A 16637-nucleotide genomic window follows, 5' to 3' on the forward strand; every position below is an offset into this window, starting at 1 on the left:
CCTGACTTTGAAATTTACATTTGTATTTAACAGTAAACGTGTTCTATCTAAACGTTTGTCATCAAGTTTTGATTACAACCGTTCTGTATCATTTATGCATAAGTTCAGATCTAAGTATGAAGCAGTGGGTGTTTTAATTGTCTCTTTAATTTCTGGAAACTATGATTATTAGGAAGAAAAAGAAGAAGGAGAGGAAGAAATAGAATATTTAGATTCGGCATGTACATAACATATTAAACAAATAATCTTTAGTGAACCTTTAACCCAATACAGACAACACTTAAAACAGGATACACGAAACAATGCATGCAAACACTAAGGCATATCAGGACATAGCAAAGCATAGCAAACAAAACAAATAAGTTGTATTTAATGAAGACGGGTATCCAGGTGACACAGCTTCAACAGACAAGTTAATAAAATATACAAAATTATTGATTGAGAGGTACCGTACAGAGTAAGTGTAGATTGATGAGAGCAGAGGCCCAGGCGGTAAGCGCCACTCTGTGATGTCACTGCCATCTACATACAACATGAAACAAATAGCAATAGAGTAGAAATACAAATACATATTCTAAAAGTAGAGCCAAATAATAACCCCAAAAAAAAGCAAAACCAGAAGCCGAAATATAATCATCTACATGCAGAACAGCGACAGTCAGGACCATTCCAAGGCTGCATTAAGCTCTAAAAACTTTTACAAAGTCGTTTAGATATGACGGAGATAGTTCATGTATAATTGTATATGTTTCGATGGCCATGGTTCTCATTCTACGAATCTACAATGAAAAGCATCTTTGCTTTAAGTAATAAATTCGTAGTCTTCATATATAAATCGAAGCGCTCTTTCTCGCACTTTTTCTCTTGTTTAGCTCACCTAGTCATAGGCTATGTCAGCTATTGCCATCACTTGGCATCCGTCGTAGTCGTTAACAATGTTCAAAAATTCTTCTCCTCTGAAACTACTAGACCAATCAGATTTGGTATGAACGTTCCATAGGGTATTCTGCATAGAACTGATGTGAGGATTTTTTTATCAATATATGGCCGCTGTTACTAAAGGTAGAAAAAGGGTTAGTCAGAAGTTTTTCCCATTTATCCCCAAAAACCACTAGGTTTAGCTAAATATTTTCGATTGTCGAAATGATCCTTATTATCAGGATTACAAAAGTTTGTAAGGATCAAAATTGTCGGAAGACTCCTTGTTAGAGGCATTTGTCTATGAAATGTGAAAAATGATTTTTTTCAGTTTTCAGTCTATATCTTGAAAATTGAAAATAATGGATGTTGAATCCATCGATTGGTTTAAATCATAACTTTCCGAAGGGTACAATTTGTATCTTGTATTAATACATATATAATGTTGTGTCCCTCAATGTAGCATATTGGGTCCTCTTTTATTTTAACTTATATCAATGACATGTCCGCCAGTACTGACAATGAATATAAAGTAACTTTGCATGCAGATGATAATAAAATTTTATTTATTCATAAATATCCAATAATTACATCTAATAAATAAGGGAATGTTTTGAAAAGTTAATTTCTCACTCTCAATCCATCTACGAAAGACTATACGAGTGCTGTCCGTCCCACCAAGGTAGATCAAACTTGCATGTATGGAAGATTTCTGAGTTAAATGTTACATTCATGTAACCAAATCTACTGACTATGTAAAGTAAGCTTCATCTATAGACAAGTACTTTAGAATCTGAATTGTAATTATATCATTACAAACAATGTCCAGAAGATTAACTCAAGACTTGAACTTTTGTGTATACATGTCAAGTGCCTAGACTGTAGATCAAGCTTAAAATCGACACTCGCAACTGTATTAATACAGACTTGGTAATACTTTGATTATTCCTGGTATAATATTGGGGGTGGCAAAGAAACTACAAATGTTACAATAATAAAGTTGTGAGATTCATTCTTGGTCTAGAGCTAGCATCAACTGTGATGTATTAGAGTAATTAAGGAAATCAAGATTCTAGCAGCAATCAAAAGAATGTAATCTAGGGACAAAGACCACACATGGAAAAGAGACAAACACAACAAAGAACATAAAATAACTAAAATAATACATAAAAAGTAACAGTAGTAAATGAGCAACTCGGACCCCACTGAAAACTGGGAGCATGGGCTAGGTGCACCGGTAGGGTAAGCGTCCTCTGCAATTCTAGAAACATCCACCGAGTTGCTCATTACAATTTAAGTCCGGAGTAGACGAAAGAGGAAAAGAAAAACTTTGACACGTTAAACAAATCAGTTTTCATGGTGCAGATGGATGCACCGTAACGATCCATGAGTTCACAATGATGATTAGACAGTGTTAATTCACAATTTTATGATTTTAATGATAGAACACAAGCCAATTTAAATTTGCAAAACACTGAATTGCAAATCTTGCGCCGCTTTTTCTTCAACCTACCATGTCATGTGAGTAACCATTGGATGCAGATTCGCATGGGATTTAATGCAATGCATTTTATTTTACAATTTTTGATAAAATAAACTTATAGTTTCAATTTAAAAATCATGGAGTTAATTTATCCCATGGGATTTTTTTTGTGTCCCATGGGATTTTTTTTCTCCCATGGGATTATTATTGTCCCATAGGATTTTTTATTTGTAAATCAATACAGTTAGAAACATATAAAAATGGGTACATGTGTATGAAGAGGTATTATGATAAGATACCAGAAAGTACAAATGTGTGTGTAGATTGAATAAAGCTATAGAATTTAAATAATTTTACATCTCTATTATTTATAAGCAAGTAATAACCAATGCATTCTCACATTTAGTAAGTATATTTATTACTTTATCAAATTTTATAAGGAATATGCATGTTTTTATGTATTAAATTATTCAACTTAAAAAAGAATTGAAGCTAAATTATCTTGATAAGTGTTATTTCTTGAACATGCTTTATAACAAAATATAATTCTTTTTTTTTTTTGCATTGCAAAAGTACTGATATTGTTGATAAACTACAAAAAGGTTAGTCTCTCATTATATTTCATAACCATATCCACATTCAACACAAAAGTATCTGTATTTTTTGGCATTTTATGTCCATTCTTAAACAAAAAGTGCTAAAATGCAAAATCAACTTTATTTAATACACCCCCCTTTTGTGTAAAAATTGGGTTGATTTTGTGCAAACTTTTGGCAAAATTGAGCAAATTAACGCCTAAACCTTCTTTCATAATTTCCAAGGATATGAAATAGATACCAATGCAATTTGACAGGAATTAAATGTCTGAATCAAAGTCTAACTTATCATTTTGAACCTTATTTCATGGGCAAGAACCACAGTTCATATAAACTATTCCAATCTGGCTAACACAGACATAATAAAAACACCTAATATTGTCATGAATGTAAACAGATATAAAATTACATAAACAGAAAATGATTGCTTGATATACATTACAGCACATCAATGTATGTTCTAAGTTTTTCCTGAATCGTCAGACATTTATTAATGATTATTTAAAAAAATTAAAACCTTTTTTGCAGTTGTGGGAATTTGAATAAAATGAATTGATTTCTTCTGATGAATAAATGCGTAACTACATTCCTATTTCAAAATTTACATGTTTGTTGCTTATGTCTAAACCCCTACAGTTTCCTCCAATATTACCCTTCTGTGAATGAGGCTGATATATCTAAACTATTTCTTGAATGTCAACACTTTAGCTTCAGTGGGAATAATATTAGCAGTCACAAGTGATTTCTTTACAACTGTACTCCAGTATCACCAAAAGAAGATTCTCAATTTCTCATTTGATGGTAATAATAGTAAAAGCTCATGTTATGTACTGCACACTTTGTAGTGATGATCTGATCATGATAGTGTTGCTCTTAAATATAATGTGAAAATCCTCCTAAAATTTTGCAGGAATTTCTTGCTGTATACCAGTAGCTATTCTGACCATAGAATCCCAACCAATAATGATACCTATAAAATAGTTAAGAACGAAAAATGTCATAGTATTGGGTAGATTTTTAATTTAAAAAAATGCAAACAAAGCACAAAAATGTGATGTCAAGGTCAATGGTAATTAACCCTAGAGCATGTAGAAGGCTATACATCTTAAAAATGCTTAACAACATACCAATTATCAAAAACCTACCTTGAAAGATAATAAAGTAACAACCTAATGTAAACATAATTTGTGTTACTGGCTGACTAATTCCTATGAGGGTGATTGGTCAGTTTCATCCGGCAACAACCACCCCCTCACTTTTCAAAGCCATGCAAAGCATAATCTGTAGGTCTTCAACTCTTAAAGGTTTTTTACAAATATTTATAACTTATTAATGTATTCTGATTTAAGTAAATTATTGAAGTAAGCAAATTACCTAAAAAAACATCAAAAATCATGTACAAGTAATGCTTTACCATGCATATATAGGAATACCTGTAATTACAAGTTATCACATGTTGCTCTCACTACAGGATCCAAAACCCAATCCATCAGGTTGATCAATGTAGTAATAGTCATCTGGTATTATCAGGTTGTCCCTACAATATACAAAGCTAAAAGTACTGCATTGAATCTCTACTGATGCATTTCTTCACATAATTTTTTTTAAAAACCTTGGGTGGTTTTGGAGGAGCTGTGCTAACTAGGTTTTCACATTAAAAACCAATCAGTTTAATTATCTCCCTTTATGGGTCTAGTGCATATATTATATCTTTACATAAAGCCTAACTTTCCAATTTTAATAATATAAAACAGTATGCGTGAAAGTTTCTGATAGTCTGTGAAACGAAAAACAAAATCAAACATCTCCACTACTATTTTGCGAGTTTAAGTGTGCTTTCTATTAAAATGTGCGTCATGAAAGCTTCCTGTGTATTCAAAGCAAAACTGTTTCAGCCTATTGACAATGTCATCAAGATTATGTTAACAAATGCATACCTATGTATGAAAAAAAATTGTTTAATTATTTAATAATCACTGGGTATTGCATGTATAAGTACTTACTGCTACAGTAAATGTGTCAAATGATAATCACCCTTTTTAATTGGTCAATATTCTTCTCTAAGAAATGTGTAAGTGTCTCTCTTTTAAATACAAGTCTTCACTTAAAGTTCTGAAATAATAAAAATACAGCTAGACAAATTTAGTTGTACAAGTATTTTAATGCCAGCCACATGTGTAAAGATTGAGTTAAATATGGTTCTGTTGAAAAATTTCTGTTGGTATTGAACCCTCCTCCCTCCAAAAAAAAACAAAAAACAAATGCCAATCAACATATTTCAATCTTTGCACACAACATATCTTATTTTAAGTTCTATTTAAGAACTTTTAAGAACTAACATGTATTAGGAACACATACTAAGCAACAAATCCAGTTAAAACTTTTTGCAGGATTGTCAGGTAGTGCCTGCTTTGTACTATAAGTAAACAAATTGTAAGTCTATTCTACTGACTGAAAACTTGTGACTTGTTCTTGTAATTAATGTTCAAATGAGGTTGAATTGATTACAAATACTTTAATTCTTCTTTGACAGATAAGTAGCTATATGCTGGGCAGATCCAGAAATTTGTAAAAAGGACTGGGTGTTCATTTTTTCACTAAATAAGTATAGCTGAAAAAGAACTCCACATTAATTAACAAGACATATTTTCAAATAGAAATATTGATTTTGCTTGCTGGTTAAATATAAATAAAAATATTGCACTTGCGAAGCAAACATTTTCATCCGGGTCGCCCCCTCCCCGCTTTGTAATGTCCATTATTATTTTTATAAGTCTTGCACAGACGGTACATATACAGTAAAGCTCACGGTGCTCGCTGACTTAGGCTATGCCTACTCCTTATTATGAACTTGGTGAGGAGTGACCATTCCCTGTAATATAAATTCCCTGACCACGGTAACTTTAATCATTAAATATTACAATTACAGTGAAACTAGTTCAAAAAAGGATTCTTCAGATACAATAAATATTCCCCCTTCAAATAAAATACTAAAAAAAATTCTAATTTTATAATGGATAAACACCGCACGAGAATTCAGCTGTAGTTCCCAACCTGTGACTGGAAGGAGGAGACTGTTTCAGGAGCAGAGTAGTCAGAGCAAATCATGCAGATTTTCTGGAGCAGTACAACTCCTAACTTACTGTAGTCGGAACTTGACGTATGCATTCATTGCTGTATTGAATTCGTTAGTTTCTGAACGACTCCAGCATATTGAAAAATCCCATGGGATAAAAAAATCCCATGAATTTCAAATTGTGACTACAAATTTATTTTAGTAAATATTGTAAAACAAAATGCATTTTATTAAATCCCATGCAAATCTGCATCCAATGGTTACTCACATGACATGGTAGGTTGAAGAAAAAGCGGCGCAAGATTTGCAATTCAGTGTTTTGCAAATTTAAATTGTCTTGTGTTATAGATATTATCATAAGCGATACTACTCTCATCTAAATTGTGGAATTTGTCTGGATAAGCCTGCATTTTATTGATTTTGAACCATTTTTATAAGTTGGTTTGAGTCAGACTTCAAAGTGGAAATTAGTTTATTATAATCTTGACTACCAAAGATCGTGTAAAAATTATCATCAGCATACAATGTAGTTATGCATGTTCAGAGAGCTACGTTTAATGAACGAAATGTGTCATTTAAGAACTTTGTGGAAATTTTTTATGGATATCAGCCCAGTCGCTCATAGCAGTATTTAACTTCAATCGTTTCTTTCTGTTAGATAAGCATGATTTCAATAATGAAACAGAGTTATCTGAAACAACATAAGCTGAATATTTGTCTAGGAATATGTTATTTGGGTAGGCATTCAAACGCCCAAAACCAACCGCAGATTTCATGCTTCTGTACACAGTTAGGAGATGTTGGTCATTATTGTGTCTTTGTGTACTTTTGAATTTTATTTTGAAGAATTGTCATCGTTCATTTGCCATGGATTTTATTACTTTGTTTTCGGCACCTTCAATTGGAGATCCGACTTTAGAAACTGAGAATGGCCAACTAGTAGTTTGTAGTTCAATTATGCAGTATGTTAAATAGTTGTGTGTTAATTCCTCTAGGTGTTCCATTTAAACCAACAACGAAACTGAATATTCCGCAAACTGGCCCACTGCATGCTGGGATGCATCACAAATTTTGTTTTATGTTTATTACATGTCCTTCGAAATCAGAATGGTGAATTTAAAAAATAAATCAAGGAGTTCAATACCTACAATTTACAACAATAAGCTTGTGTTTTGATACGTTTGAATTCGACCCCGTACTTTCCTTTTGTCCCTGGTTTTATCCCATATTTTTGCAATTTGACGATCGATTATTTGAGGCGTATACAAATTCAAACGATCGATATGAATTGATTTAGTACATGAGTACTTTGATTTAGAGAGTATGGGAACTAACAACTTTATCAGCTCAGCAGTGTTAAGTGATTTGATACTGCGGGTTACTGTTTGATAACTTTCGTCTGAATATTATCAAAAGCAGAGGCTTTTTTATATTAATTTCATCTATGATCATTTCTTTTATTTTGTCAGATGTAATATGTTTGTCAATGATTTTAAAATTTTGATTCAAATCTGCATGATTTTTAATTTTATTTCCTGTCTGGTCTTTGTCCCTGGATTACATTCTTATGATATCACTAGAATCTTTTAAACGGTTTGCCATGAATTTCGTTTTTCCCCCATCTATGAAGCGTTCTAGAAAGAAAGTTATCATAGAACTTTTTCAGTTTATTTTTGTAACCAGAATTCGCTGCTTTCCGAATTTCTCCCAGGTTTTATTGTTGCAGTTCTTAATATATTAGGAATAAAACATATGTCGTTTATAAATATATAGATAGATATATTCCTACGAGGAGGAGTGACCCGGCCAGCGAAAGCTATATTATTATATAGCCTAGCTGGCCGAGTGGTCGCTGGCGCTGGACTTTGTGCAGGTGGTGTTGCCATAGATATCACAGCGGTACGAGCTCGAGTCCCCGGAGGGAACGACCAAATTTTGCATCACAAATCTGACAGTTCTAACATCGTTGGGAATTTTATATACCTTTCTATAAGCTTACGTAATCTTCCCTGTAAAAATTTGATCCGATGGAGCAGTGTAGCGAATAGAATCGTCACATTCGGAGACGTTTGTATATATATACATATATATATGGCTCATTTTATTAGGATGATAACTCACTGTTGGTACAGGGAGTGGATGTTCACGTGGTTGGTGCATGTTTGTCACGTACACATTTATAAACATTATGGTATTTATCATTCACATTGTTAATTTCAGCCGATGTCAATAAATTATCAGTTCATGTTTCAGGAAAAGAAATTTTCTCAAGATTTCACTAAGCACATTGAAACATTCTTTTTCTCAGATAATATCAACCAATGATGGATAAAAGTTTTTCGTACAACATGTTGGTTTTGAAAGAAACTGTGAAAAATCAAAAACACTACAAAGATCTGCTAAAGGTTGAAATTTCAAATTTGTGTCTCCCATTACTACAATATTATCAAATTTTACAAAACATTTCTCTTTGTTTTAAAATTTGATAAAAAAAGTAGAAAATTCATTGTCTGACATTGAAGGAGGCTTATAAATGTCCATAACAAGCCATTTGTTTTTAACACTGTTATTCTTCAGTGACTTGGACTGTAGGTCTGTTTTCTGTTTTTCTAGTACCTGGGAAATTGTTTATGTAAGCAAGAATTCCCCCACATTTGAGTTCTTGTCGCGTATTAATAATCAATCCTTTTCAACCATTTGCTGTGAAAAGATTGTCATTATATGAAGACGCATCGATTTTATCTACTATTTTTCAGTAAGAGTTCTTTGATTTCGTCGAATTTATAGTGGAAGCTATTAATATTTAGGTGAGCTGTCTTAACATTTTACGGATGTAACCTTCTTGACTCTCTTAAGCTTTCTAACAAAGAGTTTGTATCATCTGCTTTAGTTACGTATTCACTGTTTGTTGAATTTTGGTGTTCTGTTCATTGTCATATAAAGATTGCTTTGAACTTTGAGATAATAAAAAAAAAAGAATCAGAGAAGTAAAAAGAGTGACAATGCTGACCCAGGTGTCCATAGATAAACTAAGATCGAGATATTTTGACATACTCAGGGGTCCACAGATGAACTGAGGTCGAAACATTTTGACATTCCCAGGGGTCCTAAGGTAAAAAGAGTGACAATGTTGACATACCCAGGGGTCCACAGATGAACTAAGGTCGATATATTTTGTCAAACCCAGGGGTCCATAGATGAACTAAGGTCGAAATATTTTGACATACCCAGGGGTCCACAGATGAACTATTGTCGATATATTTTGCCATACCCAGGGATCCACAGATGAACTAAGGTCGAAATATTTGGACATACCCAGGGGTCCACAGATGAACTATGGTCGATGTATTTTTTGACATACCCAGGGATCCACAGATGAACTAAGGTCGAAATATTTGGACATTCCCAGGGGTCCACAGAGGAACTAAGGTCGATATATTATTCAGGCGATATTTTTGCACATTTCATATGCATATAGTAGGTGAATATTTGATTTAGACATACAGTTTTCGATAAGGGAAGTAGTCTACTATGTTTCAGTTAGTAAAAGATGACTGTTCAAAGTTCAATATCTAAGACATTGACAAAAGTCGTAAATTGTGTTTGTACTTCTCAATTCTGTTCTTTCCGAATTTTTACATTTATTATTGACTGTCTCGGCAATCGTTATGACATGTTAAGTAGCACTCCAGCTACGGATCATGCAAAATGTGATTCATGGGTAAAAAGCCTACATAATTTTTTTTTGATGTTTTGTTTGAAATGTCATAGTAAACAGAAATAAACATGTAGTTTTTCATATAACCCGTGCTCTTAGGAGATAAAAATTATATAAAATGCTGTAGATTTCAAAATTAAGGGAGATAACTCTGTAAATGGCGCTCAAATACAATAGAATCTACTGTATTTTCAATGTGCATTATCCCCTAAGAGCAGGCAGATTTGAATGAATAATTACACATTTCATAGTATAGACCCATTAAACAACTTAATTACAAAAACAAAAATATGTAGCCTTTTTTGGGGTATATCACATTTTTCAGATTTTGCATGATTCTTACAAAGACAGCTACTTAAATCTAATAAAAACCAGCGCTTGATGCATGTACAAATGCATCGTGTTGGCTTCTGCATGTTATGATCCCTTTCGTACACTCGCAATGTAGTGGCAAGTTGTTTACACTGTCAACAACTGACAAAATAGTCTAAAGTTTGTTTTGCACTATCCAGGTGATTTAATGGGAAAAAACCATCAATGAAAGTTCAAATAGTTTTTAAATCCACTTTGGTACATTTTGATATTGGTGATTAGCGAAAATATCCAGATTTCTTTAGGAGTTCAACACATACCGACGATGTTTTTGGCATGCGTTAAACAAACTATTATATAATACTACATCTATATAACGGAAACCGTATTGAAGGACTGGGATAATTGTATTTCTGTCTTATCCGCTTTTAACCATTGTAAAAGTCTGACCGAATATGGGAATAAATTGGCCAAGAGTGATACACAATTCGTTCCCACAGGTATACCAATCGTCTTCTGGAACGCTGTTCTCTAAGTTCGACAAAAATATTGTCGACCAAACCTTCCAACATTTTTAACAGCATCCGACTCTTGCAAAAAATAGATTTAAACTTCTCACAAAAAAAAAAAAAAAAAAAAATGCAAATAAAAGTACTTAGAGGGTGTTCTTTACTTTCACCAATGTCCTTAAAAGCATCTACATGTAACTAGAAACTTAATACACAAATGCACAGATATATTTATGTTTAGACATTTGTAAATTATCTTTTGGGGGTAGCTTTTGTAAGACAGCTGACTTTGATACTGTATGTGCAGCTTGGTAGGCAATATTCCATAGATTAAAGGGATACGTAAAACCTCAAATTATATAAAAATCATCATATTTTAATAATTTGTACCATTGTTGTTTGTTCAATAATATAAAAGTTTTAAAAAAATTCGTGCTTAGCACTTTGAATTATACGAAATTCCTTGAGCTCCAAATACTCCTTATTCCTTATTTCAAAAAGGCCTTGGTTAAGTGAATTGGTTAAAATCATTTCTAAACAAGACACTTATATTATAAACATTAGATAAATCGTGCACTTAACTTTTACTGAAAACAGCACAGAATTTGTTACCCTTATCATTGTCATTTTCATTTCCGTCAAAAACATTAACAGTCCCTCTAAGTCGGAGTTATCATTTTAGCTCTTTTTCGCGTCACAAACCTCAAAACCAAAAGTTATATCTTCATAAATATTAATCATCATTAATCACTTGTTACAGTCCTTGGAATTACTCCTAAACTTTTATTGTTAGCTAGTTCTGCCTGGTGGGGGGGATGTCAGCATGATGAGTGCTATACATAATAAATTTTGGCGTAAATCCATTAAAGGATTTGGAAGGTTTTTTTTCCTTTTTTGACGTTTGTTTGCTGATTTTAATGTTAATATTTTCAAAGATCTTCTCTTCTGAAACTACTTAATAAAATTCTAGGATACTTGGTATAATTGTTCCTAATGGTATTCTGCACAAAAACGTTTGCTTTAACTTTTTAACAGTGGAAAAACATGACCACTGTTACTAAAATTAGAACATATGGTCAAACAGCAGTTTTTTTGCAAATGTCTTATAAAACATCATTATCAGTAGGATAAGCTTAATTATGACTGAGGGTCATACGTTCAGCACGAAGAGAACTATTTAAAGGGAGAAAAAAACAAGGCAGCTGCTACAACAAAAGAGCGCGGGGTTCAAACAGCCAGGTGATCAATTCTTCAGACTCTCTAGTCTCTAGTTAGTTCCATGATATTAACCAAAGTACTAAAGTACTGAGTCAATGAAGCCTTCATAGTTTGCTCTGTTTCTTACTGCACAATCACATTGCTAATCATAAAAAAGGATTGTACTATTTTAAACTAGGGAAAGTAATATTTTTACCATTCTTTCTCTTAGAAGAACTTTTTGTCAATGACCGTTTATTAGCAGCCATGGCCTCTTGAGTTGATATGACGATTTCTCCCTTAGTCAAACATGGACAAAGACTCTGTAGTTAAACCATTGTTGAATCCTGTGTTCCTGTGTCAAAGCATGTAAGTTTGCCGTTTTGGTTGTCTAATTACTTTCAAAATGCTCGTCTGTTGAGATGCATACGGGATGACGCGAAAGTATACTGTACTAACGGGCTGACTGACATAAAAAGGATTCATTTTCCCTTCAATATTGAAATATATAAAACTTTGTTTCTCAAATACTATTTTCAGCTATTTTAAGTCTACATCTAAAAATTGTCAGGCAAATTAAAGGATATATTTAGATTTGTCATGATGCCCAACAGGAGAAATCCAAGATGGCGGGATGACGCGAGGGTACTAGCGGGGGCTACAGATACAGAAAAAAATATCCATTCTTTCCCTCAAGATAATCAAAACTTGTTCGCTAATAGTATCTGTAATGAAAGAATTGTGTCTATATTAGGGAGTGTTTTCGTGCAGTAACCCACCTTATTTAATCAAACTATTTCCCGTTTGGCGTCCCCTTCAGCTTCAGAAACTATTCTTTTAAGGTCACGTGAGATATTCATACGCATGAGATGGCCGGTGACTGTAACAATTTTTCACCACGTGATCAGCAGTCCGAAGAAGCAAGTCATTTAATAATGCGTAAATATTACACGGATTCCTATAAATAAAATGGAAGATGCGAAATTTCCCTTGAATGCTGTTTGATTAACTATCAATTTCATGGTTATTTCACGTTTCACTCTTTTCCATTCACAATGGTATTGATCGCGGATGCATGTGACCGCTACCACAAATTATGATATTTTACAAGATTTTCATGTGATGCCTAGGTCAATTTCAGCCACTCTTGTGACGTTATTGACAATAACTCACTTGCCACTTCATGTTCAAATCGCCACACCTCCCCCTGTAGTACCAAAACACTGAACCTAGATCTGTGATTTGTAAGAGCATAATCTGCGGTAAAAAGTAGTCAAAATAAAGCTGAAAATGTGTACTTTAAAATCATATTTGTAATGTACTACGTATAAATATTGTTTACATGTGTGAGTTATTTGCATATATCGCCTGAATATAGCTGAAATATTGCTGCTCAGGTGTTAAACCCCAACAATCAATCAAATTTGCATACATACTGTCAGTTGGCAGAAAAGGTAAAAATGTGTACTTTCAGTATTATTTATTCAAGTCAATTTTGTGAAAAAAATTCTACAATCATCGTACCATTAGCATATATATTCCAAGCTTCGAAATTGATATGCAGCATTATGATGTTAATTTTCCTTCGAATTCAGTGAATATTTGAAAATTACTTTTTTAACATGTGAAGTAATGAGAACATTAGAAGTGAGACCAAAGGTAGAAGACAAGGGGTAAGGGAAGTAATCAAATTCTGAAGATTTTCGTCACTATCCTTTTTAACATCTTCCATTTCACGAAAAGCAGCACTCTATAGGTATAAATATAGTAAATATATTCATGACGTCACAAGGACCGCCCCTTTTGGGGAGAACAATCTGTCATGAAGAGAAGGGCAGTGGCCATGGGATTGAAATTTTTTTAATTTTTTTTTTTAAATTTAAGATATTTTGAAAGGAATTTCATTTTTGCACTTCAGAATATGCCAGTCCTTCATTTTGCTATTCGATTTCTTTCACAGCACTTTAAACTGTGGTAGGAGCTGGGGTCAAAATTTAGCTTATTTTCAAATTGTATATAAAGAAGCCATGACAATGTCAACAAAATGCTGCATTACCCTATGTTTTGAAAGTTGCAAAAGATAGCTTGGCTCATGAACCTTAAAGAGTGATAAAACTGCTTGGTTTCTAAAGGTTTATTCACAAGGGGCATCACATAAAATATGGGTTTGCATTGGAAGCAATTTTTTTACTGAATTTCTTCCTATACAATTATGCAGATGACAACACGTTATCCTATGCACATCACAACATAGACATGGTTATACAAAATCTAGAATCTGACAGTTAAGGACTTATTGATTCATGTATTCAAATGAAGGCAAATCTAGAAAAGTTTCAGGTTTTGGGGAAAAACAAGTGATAAAGATATAAGTTTTTTTGGGTGGAAATACAATGAAACATGAAAATGAAATAAAACGAATTGGGTTACCAGTGACTTTGAGCGGAAATTCAACAGTCTTATCTCAAATATTTGTAAAAAGGCATCAAAACAACTTAATCCACTCAAAGAATCGAAAACTAACGAAGTGACTATGAACAACTAATTGAAGCATCTAAAATAAAATAAAATAGAAGTCACATACAAAAGAAGTCCATCATACTCACACGAATTAATAAAAATTAACCAGAAGCTCTAGAGACCCCGCTTTATATGTACCGACTTTAAAGGAAGCTTTTGAACTTTGTACTTTGAACACTAGAACGTTGGAGTAACCTTCGATATCCACTTTCAAAGCCAGACTGATGTTTAAAGGGAATACAGAGAAGGGGTTCAACTTCTAGGACACAGATGTCAACCTCCTGCAACATTGCCCTTTGTAAGCTAGGACAGTAATGTATTTATTCAACAACCTTGTCAGTTTTATAACCCCTTAACTTTTGTTTTCTTTAAAAAATATACATTTTTATATACTTCCTTATAAGATTTTAAAATTTCTACTGTGTTCAGCATAAAATTATGACTCTTTCCAGCATGTAACTGTACACAGTAAACTTATATGCAGTTTTTTTTTCACATTTAATACAGGCAAATAGCTGAAAATTGCCCCTTTTTGTTATTTTGGGAAATAAAACCCAGTTACTCTTCTACGACATGAGTACAATAAAAAAAATCATGTTAACTCTCATATATGAATACTTTTTAAGTTAATTTGACTTAATATTCAGTTGTTTATTAACGTACTTTGTTAAGAAAATGTCCCTTCAAATTTATAAATATTGCAATTTTTAGCCCTTACTGTTTAAAATCGGCAAGGTGAAACTACTTCAAAACTTGTCAGAAGATGATATACTACAGTTAGTGTTTTGTTATATGTAAGAGCTAAAAGAAACTTAAATTGTGGAGAAATTGTGGGGAAACCTAATATACGTAAAGACTTTATCTACTATGACACTGACCTCGATTGTTTTGGCCAAACCATCCTGAACTTCTTGGCCGAAGACACCCACCATATTTATTCATCAATTTTAATCCCAACATTTATGTAATTTTGAGATAATAAAATATATTTGGAACAAGTGTTTACACATCGTCCATCTTCCTAGTTAATTTAACTCCCAAGTTATTTACTAAAGGAAAACGAAAATAACAAATGTTACTTTAAATGAGTTGTTTTAATGTTTGAAAGTCTGTAAACATTGATGATTGTCATGAGCTTACTGAATTATTTAATTATTGTTTCATGGATTTGATTACTATTCGTGAATTATGATATGAATTAAAATGTCTATTCATAGTTCATTAAGTAGGAAAAGGTTATGAAATTATTTGTAGAAGCTTTATATTGTTTATTATTTACTGACCACCATGATAATGAAATTCCTTAAATTGACCAGTAAACTGGACACAAAAACATTCTCAACTTAAGACCTCGATGAAATCTTAAACCCTTTCCTATTATAGCTACAGTATTACGCTTCTTAGCATCATAATAACGGAAAGCAAGTAAGTTAATCAATGTGAGTATTTTCGGCAGCTGAGAACAAGGAGTAAATGTATGTATACGTTCTTAGAAAGCAGATTTTAAGGTCTAATTTTCGAAATAGTGTTGTTTCAACTTCTATCTTTTACATAATGTACCGGTGTAGTATTATATTTTGTGGTTAATGGAATGTATCAATGATCGACAAATCCTCAAGAATTTTTTTTTGGAAATAAAATGAATTAAGTAGGATAGATTTAAATTTTGCATAGTGATATAGTTTACAATTTATGAATGCAGCTTTTCATTTCCTGCGTACATTTGTGACGATGATCAAAACATTCCATCACGTAGAGTACAGAATAGTCTCATTTCATTCCAGATAATGACGAAACAAGTCCTCGTGCTTTTTATTGGTTGTTTATTGTTTGGGACTGTGTCTGCAACATGTAGTACTAACTGTGGACGCACATATCAAGTGATATTAAACGATTGCCTATCCAACAAACATAATACACAGTCTCAGTGTGAAGAAAGGTCTACGAAACATATGCTCCAGTGTATTGCTCATTGCCAATCTCATGGACGTAAATTTGAGAACAACGAAAGGAATAGCATGGAAGCTGTGTAGTATCATATTGAGACATTTGTTTTTTCTTTCAATATAGCCGTCAAAAATTCTTGTAAAGCATTAACTAAAATAAGATATATTAGGCTTACATGTATCGTTGATTTTCTTAGGTTAAAAAAATAAATACGATAGATACATCAATTAGTTTTACTTTTACTAAATTATTTCATAAATTTTTGGTTGTGCTTGTTGTAACTTAATCTAAAATGGTATTTCACATCCTAGTTTTTATTGTAGTGTATAGATAAACAGAACCCTTTTAGACTGAAAAAAAT

At 32.7% G+C, this 16637-nt stretch overlaps 1 long non-coding RNA gene across 3 annotated transcripts; it reads right to left on the reverse strand.

Annotated features, from left to right (window-relative positions):
• Positions 1–1347: 1347 nt before the first annotated feature.
• LOC148609142 (uncharacterized) lies at positions 1348–15316 on the reverse strand. Of its 3 annotated transcripts, XR_015914657.1 has the most exons (5): positions 15208–15268; positions 12589–12767; positions 5001–5109; positions 4431–4534; positions 1348–3967 (listed from the first exon to the last, which is right to left on the reverse strand). It is a non-coding gene; the product is annotated as an uncharacterized LOC148609142 (long non-coding RNA). The 3 variants fall into 3 exon arrangements; XR_015914656.1 differs by lacking the exons at positions 12589–12767; positions 15208–15268 and adding an exon at positions 6141–6201 and having other exon boundaries at positions 1350–3967; XR_015914655.1 differs by lacking the exon at positions 12589–12767 and having other exon boundaries at positions 1351–3967; positions 15208–15316.
• Between the last annotated feature and the right edge of the window lie 1321 nt (positions 15317–16637).

This window comes from Perna viridis, chromosome 8 (assembly GCF_037379345.1).
Source record: "Perna viridis isolate PV_CMFRI_1.1 ecotype Kerala chromosome 8, ASM3737934v1, whole genome shotgun sequence".
In the NCBI taxonomy this organism is placed as follows: domain Eukaryota; kingdom Metazoa; phylum Mollusca; class Bivalvia; order Mytilida; family Mytilidae; genus Perna; species Perna viridis.